General features: G+C 42.5%; 1 non-coding gene across 1 annotated transcript; it reads right to left on the bottom strand.

Moving 5' to 3' along the window:
* Nucleotides 1–12101: 12101 nt before the first annotated feature.
* Nucleotides 12102–12183, bottom strand: trnas-uga (transfer RNA serine (anticodon UGA)). Its single transcript has one exon. It is a non-coding gene; the product is annotated as a tRNA-Ser (tRNA).
* Nucleotides 12184–12397: the final 214 nt, after the last annotated feature.

The following is a 12397-nucleotide window of genomic DNA, read 5'->3' as shown; positions in this document are numbered from 1 at the left end:
AGGCAGGAAGAACAAAGAAAATGTTGCTGTGAGGACTCTGTCTTGTCAGCAGATGGGAAATTCCCAACACCGTATACAGAAATGGTTGGGTTTCTTTCGGTAATTTTCTGACTGATTTACTGTCTGCCAGAGTGACTGGAAATCACTTCATATGAAAATATTCGGGTTGAATCTTAAATGCCGTGACAAGTGTTAAATAGATTGTAATGTTTTGAAGAAATAACAATAGTGAAAGATATGAATTATGTTATTTGTGATTGGGAGGAATGAGCTGGATCTTTGCAAATTGCTGTGCCAGGTGAATCATGCTCAGAATGAAATAGCAAACTAATGCATCGTGTCCCAAGCCTGATTATCTCAGTTCGGTGCAATGTGAGTTGTTTAATCAGAGAGTCGTGCGTCCAAGCCCCATAATAGTCGTTTTCACTGTTTAACAGAGTTCCAGCGCTTCGTTCCACATGCAGAATTGCAAGCCAACGCTGGTGGAGCATTCTTGTTGTTTTCGCTGACACATATGTCCTCCTGCTTTGATCACATGTGTGAAAGCGGTCTGCACTTTACTGGAAGCGCTAGATACAACTTTATCAGTGGAGCTGAAAATGCTATGAATTACGTCCAATTCAAAACGTGAGATTCCACTTCATCCGTGCACCAACCAAAGTGTTCAAAGACACAGAACGCGAATGGCCATTTGTTAGTGATCTGACAGAGACGGATTAATATCTCATGGGTCGTGAACAAAAATTAACTGATTTAGAATGTGCTGATGGAACGGAACGGAGGTCTCCCTGTACATTTTGCAATTGTCCTTGTTGTGTGCTCATGTAAGTTTATGTAATGAACAGTTTATTGCCAGTAACGAGGGTGGGGGTGGGGAAGGATTCTGAGGTTTCAGTGTGGGACAGACCTGATCTGATCGAACGGGTAAGTCAAATATTCCCAGAACATGAGAGAGCGGATTGGTCCAGGATCACTCCCATCTTCTGTTTCAGAATCAACAGGTCCGGTCGCATCTTGAAAATGAAAACCGAATGAGATTTCGGGACTGGTGACACATCTTTTTCAATCTTCATGTCCCTCTGCCTTTCTACAAACTTCCTATTTATTGAATATATCCTGACTTCAAACTTTATATTCAGCTTCACTTTTATTGCTTCCTCTCCAAACATTTTCCCAGTCTCTAAAATTGTATCATGCTTGTTCTATCTCTCACTTTGCCCAGGAATTCCAACTGAACAAACAACTCTGTTTCTATTTCCTTAGATACCAGATGGCCAGAGATTGGAAGACATAGGAGCGGTTAGCGCTTTCAGAATATCTAATCTGCTTCATCATTCGATCTTGGCTAATATCGTTCTTAACCCCATTCTCCAGTCCTCTACCTGAACACTTAATCCCTAGTCTTAGGATCCAGTCTTTTTCCCAGAGTGGGTCCTCATCCGTCCCAAAACCCTCCACATGTGTTGGCAGCTGTTACACCGTGTCTACGTGTCATCAATCTCAGTTTCATATCATGATCGATGGGGTTTTATTGCATTCTCATCAGCAAACCTTGTTTTGAATTTACTCGCCAAATACTACTGTAGCGGTGAAAAGAATATAATTCCGAATACCTGATGCGTGAAATTCATTTTCAAATTTCTATTCGCAGTGGTCCTTCATATGTGGCGATGTCTATATCACTGCTGGCCATCCTGTTTAAGAGTGCCGTTATATATGTTCCTCTGTCTTGGCGCTGCAGGGAAAATTGTCTGCACCTTTACAGCCAATATTTCCTGGATATTTCAACATGGTATTCTTTATTCTTTCAATCATGTCCACTTTAAGGACACAGTTACCGGGCACTGATCCTTTCTGTAACAACAGTACCGCATGTGCTTGACATGCGAAGGTGGCCTGAATCAGTAACAAGGAGAGCATTCATTTCCTTCTGTCACAGCGAACACTGCATTCATGATGTTAGTCTCTGTCAAATGCATCCGAAAATGTGCTCTGAAAGCTTCATTTGAACGCTGTCTGGCGTTTCTCAACGTGTGTCAACCAAAACCAGAAATCCTCAATCATAGTTTGGAGCAGTTCACATATTCGAGTTTCGAAGCAGCAGGCACGGATACAGTTCATTCAGTCAACCACAGAAATGAAAAGATTTACAGGCACAGATGAACTATCGACTCTTGTTCTCATACTGTTACTAATATTACCGTGTGGCCTGAAGTCTAAGCCATATTGTAACTGAAAATTTGGAAATCACAGACAGGCTGCCGAATGAGGCATTATGTATTTTGTTTTCTTGTTCTCACAGAGTTCCAGGAAAGTATGACAGCGAGGGAGAGGAATGCAAGTCAAGTGCAGCTCTGGTGAAACACCTTCTGTCTGATTCAGTCATCAACAAGAAACGTGAATGCGACTAAAGCGGGAAACCTTTTCACAACTCGAACAAAGAGCAATCACGAACAGTGACCACCTCTTTGACATTTCAGATCGTCTTTGACCTTCCCTGAATATGTATAGAAACTAATTTTTGTACACCTCAAAGTGAGAAGTGTTTGATATACCGACAATAAGTGAGTCGCATGTCCTTGATTGCCACATAGGTTTCCAACTCAGCTTGCAGCCAGGTGGCAGTTGCTCATGGCTCTGCTGGATAATGCACTATTATAGAGAAAGAAAAGGAAAGTTGGAACTCTTATTGGCTCTGGGTTTCGAATAATCTTGCTACGTGTTCTGCCATTCTCGGATTCCTGTACTAAATCAGTTTTTTCAGTTCATCCGAGATGCAGGAGAGTCAGCGTTTCTGGCAGGAGCAGAATTCATCATCTCCAGTGATCACTTTATCTGAAGAGAGAAAATGAGCAAAGTTTCACACAGCGACTAATCGGAATTGCATTCCGTTTCAGCATGGTAGCAGGTATGGGCTCGCAAATTCAAAGCCAGATTTGCTGATGAGAACAACAAGCACTACCGCTCAGATAGAGCCATTCCTTTCCACCGCTTATTCTGCAGATCTGGTGCAGTTGCTGTGAGTATGCTGCAGGGTATCATCAGCTACATGCTCTTGGGTTTCTGGTTTTGGGCTGTGTGCCGCGTGGCTGAGCAACCTGAGACTCTGATTTCAGATTCCAGTTCTTAAGAAGGCTTGTGTTTGCATCCCTGCTCGGCCACGTGTGCTAAAGGATTAATCTGGCAACGTATTGCAGGGATGAGTTTTGTTAAAATTGAACAGAAAAAAAAAACAGTCATTTCTTCTAACCCGGCTCTGATGTGGCACAGCAGAAAACAACCAACATGTCAGTGCCCATGTTTTCCCCTTCTGCTGTAGTTGTCACGTTCCTCTCCAGCTCGAAAGGCCACCAGCATAATATGCAACTCAAAAACAGGCTGCTCCAATCATTCATATTCCAGACAATTTGCAGTTTTCACCGTTTCTCTGAAAGTGAATGGAGATATTTATTTCCCTGTTGATGTGAAATTAGGTTCTACATTGAATCTGCTCGCAGTTTTCTGTTGTTGTTGCGAAAAGGAGGGAAATTGCGATATGAAACTTGGTTACTTTTCCCTAATTTGCATAATTTCTGTCCTGATGAGAGAGGCTGGTGATTGGTCCTCTCGACCTGGTGGAGACATCAGCCCAATTGTTAACCTCATCTAATCGTGACTGTAATTGGTAATCTTCATGTTTCATGGTTCATTGTTAGTCAGTTCTGATTCATGTAACTTGAGCACTTTCCTGGAAGTATTGGTGCACTAAGGCGCTAGTACGTTGAAAGCACCATTTGGAATTGTCTCGCTTAATTTGTGTGAGCAGCTCATGACTCAGACGACTCGCTCTGCCTAACAGACAGCATTCATGAGTCCGTGTGTCTGAAAATAGGTTCTCTTTGTCAGTTCTGCTTCTGTTCATAAGTTGTCAGTTTTTGGTTTCGCTGGAGAGTTGCGCGGGCAACATGATTTGTGAGGTATTTTCCGCAGCCAAAATCTCCCACTGAAAAGTTGGGAATGTGTCAAGAAAAATGGTCATTGGCAGCCTAATACCAGAAAAAATTGATTCGTTGCTGGTTTTAACCGAAGCAGCCTGTGGGAATTATCTCAAATGGGAGAGTATTCGCTTTGCATGCGAGAGATTGCGGGGTTGCTAGCTGCGTTCTCCATCCCCTTTTAGGGCGGCACCGCGGCTCAGTGGTTCGCACTGCTGCCTCACAGCACAAGTGTTCCACGTTTGATTCCTGTGCGTAGTTTGCACATTCTCTCTGCGTCTGCGTGGGTTTCTTCCCACACTCCAAAGATGTGCAGGGCAGGTGAATTTGACATGCTAATTTGCCCATAATGATCGGTGCATTAGTTCGAGGGAAATTGGTCTGGGTGGGTTCATCTTTGGAGGGTCGGTGTGGACTCGTTGCGCTGAAGGGCCTGTTTCCATACTGTAGGGAAGCTAATCTAACCATCTTCTGGAAAACTAGCCCAATGCACAGACCAAGTGATGAGTGCCTATTCAAACTGGTGTTCGCCACTGCAGCATCTCAGAGGGGCTGAGCCCGTAAACAAACGCTCTATTTGCCAAATTTTCAAGTTTATTCTTTTTCAACTTTCCTGTCTGTATACAGATCCATATGCCTTTGAAATGTTGAGAGTATACCAGAATCCACCACTAAATCTGACAATTCATTCCAAACACGCAAACCTTTCTGAGTGAAAAAAACAATGTCCTTCAGATCCCTTTTAAATTTTACCACTCTCCCCTTAAAACATTGTTCCCTTGTTTTGAACTTGCCTGCCTTGGGAAGAAATAGTCATTGACCATTTAGTCTACCGTCTCCTTCATATTGATATAAACCTCTGTAAGCCCATCTCTCAGCCCTCAAGCTCCAGGGAAAATTTTCACATCCTGTTCAGCTTTACGCGACAGTCCAAACACTGTATGCCTTGCAACATCCTCATAAATATTATCAAACTTACGGAAAGTTCGCCATTGAAAGTGCATGTGCGTAAGTGCCTGAAGTGAGGCGATGCTGAAACACAAATCATGAAAAACGTGGTTGCGGGGCTTTGTGTGGCAGTGTGGCAGAGGTGTCGAAGGAACTGTCTTTAAACTATAACCTCGATCCAGTCATTGATTTGAATTCCCACAGGTGAAGTCGGGAACTCTGCTTTTCATGAAAGACCTATAAACAGTGAGATGTCAGGATTTGATCCCATATTCGGCTGTTTTTTCACAGGAACTTTCATTAACTAAGGCTGAGGGACTGCCCAAGCTCAACGATTCAAAACTATGCGTGCATTTACTTGACTATTCGAACACAGGAGCTTGGACTCATTTTTTGTGTGTTTCACAGTTACTCGGTGTAAATTTAAAACAGCCTCTGGTTATGCAGAAGAGTTCAAAGCTGGATATTCTCCACTGAAAATGCACAGGAAGAGGCAATCTCTTATTGCTTTTGTTGTAAACTGATAACTTAGACTGTTTAAACTGACAGGATAACGCGGATCCATCCATCCTCTTGGGCACCTTTAACTGCATTAATATCCGCAAAGGTAAACTCACACTAAGAGAAATGGGCTCATTGTGGTGAATTGTTAAGGAGTGGTGTGTGAGTCAGAGTGAATAGTGGTCACTAAATACTGACACTGACATTGAACGTTGCAACACCAGCTCCTCACTCACTTGCTGTCTCATGCCTCCCAGTCATCATTGCCTTTCACATTTTCCTCTCGTCCGTTCCACTTCTCAACTTATTCCCGACAGCTTGCAAGTTTTCCCTTAGAAACTGCAGCTTTAGGAAAAGTATTACTGGGATAAAGTCATTGCTCAATGTGATGGGATGCACCGTCAATCCCTAATTACTCGAGAGATTGAGATTTTGAGTTTCTCCGCATAACCCTGGATGTCCTCAGTAGCGGGGTACAGGCATGATGCCATGAGGCAAGGGTTTAGACGTCGTGACATTGAAGGAACAGCGAAATATTTTCAACTGAGAAACGCGAGAACCTTGGAGCGGTAATTGCTGTGATAGCTTTCGCTTGTATTTGGTGCCATTGTCCTTCTAGACAGATGCTGATCGATCTCTGAATTGTTCTGGCAGGATCCGTGTGTGTGTTCTGGGTGCAGCCAGGATTTAGTTTTCATTCGGATAATTCACAAGAAGAGAATTAAATCTACATCTCCTGACTGGGAATGAAAGCCTGTTCTGGGCAATGCAAAATCAGACTCGTATGCAGGGATGTCCATTGATACTGCAGTAGCCTCTGGGACCTGTACAAACTCTAGTGCCTGCTCTTCACGTCATAATCGTCTTCGTCAGCAGTGTATCTCTCTCCAAGTTTCCAAGTCGGTTCATATTATCACCCTTGGTTTCAATGTGAAGAAGTCAACGCTGTGATAATCTGATGTTGTTCAGCAGATATACTGCAGCAAGTTAAGTAAAGACTGATGCAAACACGAGCTCGTTTTGAGCTGTGCTGATGTTTTGGCAGCAAGAAAGGCATCGTTCAACTCGCCTCATTTCAGATGACGGGCTCGAAATGACCAGTGGTTTCTCGCTGAATTAGTTCAGGCTCTGGAATGTAAAAAACTTCAAATATGAAAGTACAGTGAAATGAAATGGTTCACAGAGTGGGGAATTCCAAGTGAAACAGTTACGGTGATTATGTTTGCTGATTTTTCACCTTGTGAATGCTGTTTCCCTGATGTGGACGTTTACATTACCTAGAGACAAACTGTCACAGCCAAACATGGTCTTTGGGTCAGTGACAGAATTGGTAACACGCCTGACATCGAGTTAGGGGATTATCGGTTCGCATTTAAAATCATGATGATGCAGCGTGCTAGTCCATTCCTGTTGTCTGTTAGGAACGGAAGGGTTTGGGATTTCGAATTTACAGTTTCTTTAGCCCACTTCAAATTCTAGCTCAGATCAACGTCTCTCATTGTCTGTAAAACTGGCTTTGGTTTAACCAAAAGCTGCCTTTTGGCGGTTGAGCTTGCATGTTGGAGCGGACAGCTGAAGTGAAGCACAAGGAGCTGGTCAAATTCTGAGAACTCTGCCACTCTCGGGGAATGTGTCTGTGTGTCTCTTTCTGTGGGAGACACGACGTGAGTAATAACACAGTGTGACTATGTCAAACTTCAAACTCATTGTTGTGTCATCTAAGATCAAAGTGAGAACCTCACTGCCATTTGCACTGGAAACATCAGAGCACAGAAGGTTATGGACCAAAGCTAGAAACTGGGAATGGAATAGACGAATGTCTTTAAACCAGACTGCACCATGGGCCAAATGGGCTTTCCCATTCTGCAAAACTTGAAGACGAGTAGAAAACAATCTGCAGTGAAACTGATCAGAAATGAAAGGGAAAAGCCATTGAGAATAAGTGCAAGAGCGTCTGTCTTCATTCAGTGTAATGACGTAGGTAGGATTTGGAACTAGAACTGCCATGGCATTAGTTCTATTTTTGGACAGGGAATGAACGTTTTATTTCCAAATATATCGTGGTAGCAGTATTTCTGACCACTGGTCCGAATCTGGTAATGCTTGGTTTTGTGCCAGGTTATCAAAAATCAAAAAAATGCAGGTTTTGGAAAGCTGAACTAAAAACGAGAATTGATAGAGAAACCCATTACACCTGGCAACGTCTGTGGAGTGAAACAGAGTTTTTTTTAGATGGACATGAAACAGGTTAGTTATAGATTTCTAGATTATACTGTTGGGAAAATGATAATCTTACCTGTCGAATCAGGATATTTATCAAAATCACTCTTGAGCTTACAAACGTCGAATTTGCAATTTAAAAGGACTTAATCAGCTGTCATGCTACTTTCATTTTCCTGAGCTGGTGGAAGGCTATGTTTTAATGGCTACATTTCCTTTTGCTTTCTGTTAGTTAGCAGTCACGCCGAATGGAGAATTGTTTCTTTTAGTGTCTGCCTCAAAATGTGTCTTTGTTCTTTCTATATTTGTCTCTGTATCCTCCTGGGTCTTTTTCACATTCTCCGAGTCTCTGGCTGTCCATATCCCTCATTTCCCATTTCTGCTCTTGAAAAGCCTGACATTCAGAGACAGTTTGAGATTCGAACTGCTGAGAGGCTTTCTGACTCCTGGTTGGAGTCGGTCGAAGTAGTCTCACATTCTCTGGATAATGCGTCTGTCACTTCGACCTGAGGCAAGGAGACATTTCTTCCTCAAAATCTAAAGACTCTTTCGAAGTTAAAGTTGAATTCCTTATCCAACAGAAAAAGAAAATAATTACATGATAGCTGAAGGATGCATTTACTGTTAGTGTCCAACCAATGAATGGTGACAGCAGAGAATGAGGGTGATCATGTCGTGGTGTCAGTGCCATTACCACAACATTCCCCGGGAATGCTGCAGTGTCTCCTGCCTCACCACTTAATTTCCACAAATCTGGGAATGAAGGAATGAGAATAAGAGGATGAGAAGCAGAAGGGTTTGTGGAACTGCGGGAAGAATCTCCAAGTTAAAATAGTAGTAAAAAGAGCAACATACACTACTGGACTTAAATCTGGAGAATGAAGACGGAACTCGAAATCAGAATATAAATCAATTCAAACAGGACACTGAGTTTCTCGATCAGCAACACAATACTTGTGAGAAATAACGAGCTTTCAATACAATGAGCAGGCACCAGTGTGATGGGAGATGCTTTCACCAGCTAAGCCACAGCGCCACGTTAAAAGCCAGATTTGTCGTCCATATGTGCAATGTCTGAACCACTTGACCACAGGAATTCGAAAACGCGTTTTCTGTATTAGCGTTGCTCAGTATGAATGGCAATCAAACTCTGCTTGTGCAAAAACAGACATTTCAATGCTGAGCATGCCCCACTGAAAAGGCACAGAAAAAGACAGTATCCTCTTGCATTGGCATCCAACAGATATTTTCATCTGTTTAAACTGACAGAATAAAGAGGATGTGTTCATCTCCTCTCGCGTCTCATTAACCACGTTAATACACACGCAGGGATTTTCAAACCAAGATGAACAGGCTCATTGTTGTGATTGACAGCAGTGGTGTGTGAGTCATTGCGAACAGTGAGGAATAAATAGCACTGACACTGAGCCTTGCACCATCAGCTCCACACTCACATCTTGTGTCATGTCTCCTCGGCATCAGTGCATTTGACTTTAATTATTCTATCCTGCACCTGTCCTCAAATTATTCCCGACCGCTTGCAGTCGAATTAGTAAATGCAATTATTAGAAATGCATTTCTGGGACAATGAGATAAGATTCACTGCCCATCCCTAATTATCTCAAAGATGTAGGGGACGAGTTACTTTTGTCAACTCCTCAAAGACGCCACTCCTGACGCCACCTTGTCAATGTAACTCACCCAGGGAAGAGCAAACTGACGCCACTCAGTCAGTGTTACTCATCCAGGGAAGGGCAGACTGACCCCACACTCTCAGTGTAACTCAGCAGACTGATCCCACACTGTCAATAAAAGTCATTATCTGAAGAGCAGTCTGACCCCACTCTATAAATATAATTCCCTCAGGGAAGAGCAGACTGATCCCATTCTGTCTATGGCACTCACCCAATGAACGAACACTAAACCCACTCTACCAATGTAACTCGCCAGGGAGGACCAGACGGAAGCCAGACTGTCAACATAAATTATCGAGGGAGGCGAATACTGACCCCGCTCTTTCTATTTCACTCAGCAGGGAAGAGCAGACTGTTACCACTCTGTGAAAGAAATTCGCCCAGGGAAGGGCAGACTGACCCTACTGTATCTGCGTGACTGACACAAGTAAGAGCAACTAACCCAACTCTGTCAACGTATCTCCCTCAGGGAAGAAGACGCTGACCCATCTCTGGCCATGTAGCTCACCCAGGAAACAGCAGATTAACCCTACACTGTCTATTTAAGTTCACAAAAATCCTCTGAAGTACGTCCTATCCAGACACTCCTATTACAGAGACATCACTGCCTCTGTCACCGTGTGCGTTTAATGGCGATTCCAAATAACCTGCAAATGTTTAGAATGTGGCAGCAAACCAGAGCAACCACAAAGAAATTGGGCAAATGTGCAAACTTCCATCAGGCTGTCACCGAAGCTTGGAATGGATACCAAACCCGACAGCAGTCGTGATTATAAAATGGTAGAACAGAAACCTAGCAAAAAGAATTGCGACCCTGTGTGTTGCAACGATGCTGAGTATTAATTAAGCCCCCTTACTGTAGTTAATTTCCATTTTCATCACTGCCAACTTTCTTCAAAGCAAAGCACGCACTTGCTTTTTTCAGAGTTCCTATATCCCGCTTTCATCGCGCTTTTTACCGAATCATATTTCTGACTTTACAAACTACGTCAAACAACTGCAGAATGAGTTTTGTTCCATTCTCCACTGATGTTGATGCTAGTAATCCGGCATATTCAAGTAGGACTTGATGCACTTGCGGGTGGTGTATTCGCGGTATTTTGGCTTCTTTTTTTCATTTTCGGTCTACTATTTCGAGTTCATTGCGCAGACTTCTGAAGAAGACTTTTTGGAGTCGAAATGGTAACTGTGTTTTCTCTCGCAAGACAGACGTAGCTTTATTTCTGTTCTCTTATAAATTGATCTTCTTCTGATCTTTGCAAGTGAAATAGGGTGCATTACTATTGCTCGGTTTTAGTTTCAAAATCAAGAGAAACATGAAGGAGAGAATATCAAAGAACACAAAGTTCTCAGTTGTTAAGATAATTTTTGCAGCAATGGTGGACATGAAGGTCAACTTAAGATAACGGTTCAAGAACATTTAGTCTGTGGAAGTGGTATGTGACTTTAGTTCCAAATATATGTTTCTGTTCTTCCAGTACATCTTTTTGACTCCCAGAAAATATTGATTGTTTTCTGTATTCACTTTGTTTCGCGACATATGTCTTCTGGTCCACCAGGGACAACTTGAATTTGCGTCTGCATTGGATAAGATTTCGCTCTTTCTTTCGAGAAGCAAACCTGTGTATTATGTAACACTTATCATGCTGATGGCGAAGAAGTTCAAAATGAATTACGGTTTATGGATCGTGAGCAAGAATGAAGTGATCCACTTGCGAACAGATGTCACCACGCCCTATTCCTACATCGGGCCTGAACGGTCCATTGGCAGAGTCTGCAGACAGGAAATGTCTAAGTGACTAGTCCTTTGTTCAGTTTGATTTGATACCAATGGTAGTGCTGTTTTGGTGCAGAAATGTGCCAACATCTCTGACGTTAGAGTCAAAATTTAAGTCACATCTACTCCATGGAGTGTCTTCGCATATCGGAACATGCTGACATGGAAACATCTAACTCTGACAGCAAAGGTTTTTTCATTAAACTGGGAGTATGTTTAACTAAGCAATTCAGACAGCCAGGATGAATAATTGGCATTTGGTTCTTCAAGCTGAGCTCTCGACACCAACTGCTCCAACGAAGCCCGTGGATAAGTTCCCCATCGATTATTTTGGTCAATTTTAGCCTCAACAACAACCTATTGTTCTGAACAATGCTACACCACAAGCAGAGGGCTAAGTCTGATTTTCATCGTTAATTTTCAATTTCAGTTCTTAATGCACAGTTTCTTACGAATGTGGACAGCAGAAGACCGTTAACATTCCATTTCTAATATTTCCAGAAAATTCTACTCCGCTGATATCGCCTTGCCTTTTCACATCGCAGGCCAGGAACCTGGATCAGTCGAGTTCCTTTCCACACATGGAGTTGCTTTTTTCTAATTCGTTGACTGCTGATATAATAGATTATTGGCCTTGAGAGTCAGCTGTAAATTAGGTGAACTTTCTCAGCTTGACTTTCAACTGATCCTAAAAAAAAATTCATCACCTGCAGCTAAGTGTATTGCATTGCTTCTTGTTTTGCTGAATTCCACACCCCGAACATCCAAATTTCACGACAGTTCGACAAATGTGTTGAAACTGATTCGTGTTGGAAGTTGGTGGCTTTTTGTGTCTCGACATATAATTTATTCAATTAGATGACTGGGTCAGTCTTGAAATTACTTCGGATTCTTCACAGTTGAAAATTTACTTTCGATTGAATGCAAAGCTCAAGCTCCACGAAATCCAAATCCTGCAAAGGAATTAATGACTTTTAAAAGATTCAACGCTGTGAACAGGATTCGTAGCTGTGCAGGAAAACCCCATTGGATTTCAAATCCAACGCCTTAACCTCTCGGCCATCACAGCTGCAGCAAGGATGGCAATTTTCACAGTAAAACAACTGAATTCATTTGTTGGAAGAACAAATTGTCAAGACCCAAAATTTCGCCAAATCCTTTGCAGAGACCCAGACGAACGTTACCTTAGCAGATTGACAGGCTTTCACCGCAAACTAGATTCTGACACAGCTGAAGTTGTGGGAATGATTCTTCGTCGAATTATAGAATCACGGATGTACACC

This window comes from Chiloscyllium plagiosum, unplaced genomic scaffold, assembly GCF_037043375.1.
Source record: "Chiloscyllium plagiosum isolate Xiang-an unplaced genomic scaffold, Cpla_swu_hap1 HiC_scaffold_39, whole genome shotgun sequence".
In the NCBI taxonomy this organism is placed as follows: Eukaryota; Metazoa; Chordata; class Chondrichthyes; order Orectolobiformes; family Hemiscylliidae; genus Chiloscyllium; species Chiloscyllium plagiosum.
Note: the sequence above shows the minus strand (reverse complement) of the source record. Positions and strands in the feature narration are given on the sequence as shown.